At 30.4% G+C, this 2,021-nt stretch overlaps 1 protein-coding gene across 1 annotated transcript in view; it reads right to left on the bottom strand.

The window, feature by feature from the left end:
* The window catches only part of LOC107617395 (protein SHORT-ROOT-like), a 10,079-nt gene that overhangs the window by 5,043 nt on the left and 3,015 nt on the right, over positions 1-2,021 (bottom strand). The window lies entirely within an intron of this gene.

Genomic DNA, 2,021 nt, shown 5'->3' with positions numbered 1-2,021 from the left:
ACACTTCGTTATTTTTATTTTATTATCTCTTCCTTATTTATTTATTTTACAACACTTTGAACCCAATATATATACATGTGACACCACACTCCTTCTATGATATTGTTCTTTCTCCACTTATATTATTTGGTCAGTTTATCCGCATATTATAAACTACATATATGCAACTAATGAATGTGGTAATAACTTATTATACGGATCATTAGATCGTGAAATCTATATGAAAGTCTTTAAAGGACTAAAGATATCTAAACCATCTAATGAATATTTGCAGGGGTTATACTCAGTCAAATTGCAAAGATCTTTATATGATCTAAAGCAATCTGGACGAATGTGGTATAATCGTCTTACTGAGTATTTGGCTAGAAACATATTTAAGAATGATGATATCTGCACATGTGTTTTCATAAAGAAATATGCATTTGGATTCATTATAATTGCTATGTACGTTAATGATTTAAATATAATTAGAATCCCTGAAAAAATTCCAACAACTATAAAAGCTCTAAAAAAAGATTTTGAGATAAAAGATCTTGGAAAGACTAAATTTTGTCTTGTCCTGCAGATCGAGCATATAAAAAATAGAATCTTTATTAATCAAACAACATACATAGAAAAGATCTTGAAGAGATTTTATATGAATAAATCACATCTATTAAGTACCCTAATGATCGTAAGATTTTTAGATGTGGAAAATGATCAATTCCGTCCTAAAGAAGAAAATGAAGATATCATTGGTCTTAAAGTATCATATCTTAGTGCCATTGGGGCACTAATGTATCTTGCTAATAATACACGACTCGATATATCATTTGTTATAAATTTACAAGTAAGGTATAGTTTTTCTCCAACCAGAAGATCAGACATTGGAATGGAATCAAACAAATCTTTCAATATCTTCATGGAATAGTTGATATGGGATTGTTTTATTCATATGGATCCAAGTCACAATTAGTTGACTATGCAAATGCAGGATACTTGTTTGATCCACACAAAGAGAGATCTAAAACAATCACATATGGTGGTACAGTTATATCATGGAGGTCCACGAGACAGACGATTGCAGCAACATCCTCTAATCGTGCTAAAATACTAGCGATGCATGAAACTAGTCGCGAGTGTTTTTGACTCAAGAGTTTGATCCAATATATTCTGTCATCATGTGGACTGATTGATCATAAGATAGCTCCAACTGTTCTGTTTGAAGATAATACAATATGTATTGCTCAACTTAAAGGTGGATACATCAAAGGTGATAGAATAAAGCATATTTCTGTCAAATTCTTCTTCACTCGTGACCTTCAAAATCAAGAAACAATTGATATCCAACAGATCCGCTCAAGCGATAATCTGGCAGATTTATTTACAAAATCACTTTTGAAATCCTCCTTTGAAATATTGATACGTCAGATTGGGATGCGCTGATTTCGAGATATAAAATAATGTTGACAAGAGAGAGAGACTGTACTCTTTTTTCTTTGGTCAATTTTTTTTACTATTGAATTTTTCTTGTCAAGGTGTTTAATGAGGCAGTTCCCATCACAAAAGATATTGTATTCTTATTTCTTCATTAAAATTTTTTCGGTTGAATTTTTCTTTAATAAGGTTTTAACGAGGTATAATCATAAATAGTCATCCAAGGAGAGTATTGTGATAAAGATGAAGAATGAGTTGGATGTCCATTAATACTTGGACGGCTCGGTTTCTCAATGAAAAAAAGTTTAATTTTTTATTAATAAAATTTAAAAAATTTACAACGCTTTAAACCCTGCTAATATATATATACATGTGACACCACACCCCTTCTATGATATTGTTCTTTCTCCACTTGCTTTTAATTATTCTCACTTTTTCCTTGCTTTGGAAATGGAGCAAGTAGGGGGAGATTTTGCACTTGTATGTATACTTTTGAACAAACATTCAGATTAGTCATAAAAGAATTTTAGATAGGGTATTTTAGTTTTTTAATAAATTTTTATTCCTAAAAGATGTTGAGAGTTATTTTTATTAGTGATCCAATT

This window comes from Arachis ipaensis, chromosome B01 (assembly GCF_000816755.2).
Source record: "Arachis ipaensis cultivar K30076 chromosome B01, Araip1.1, whole genome shotgun sequence".
Lineage (NCBI taxonomy): Eukaryota > Viridiplantae > Streptophyta > Magnoliopsida > Fabales > Fabaceae > Arachis > Arachis ipaensis.
This window is presented reverse-complemented; position numbering and strand designations above follow the sequence as displayed.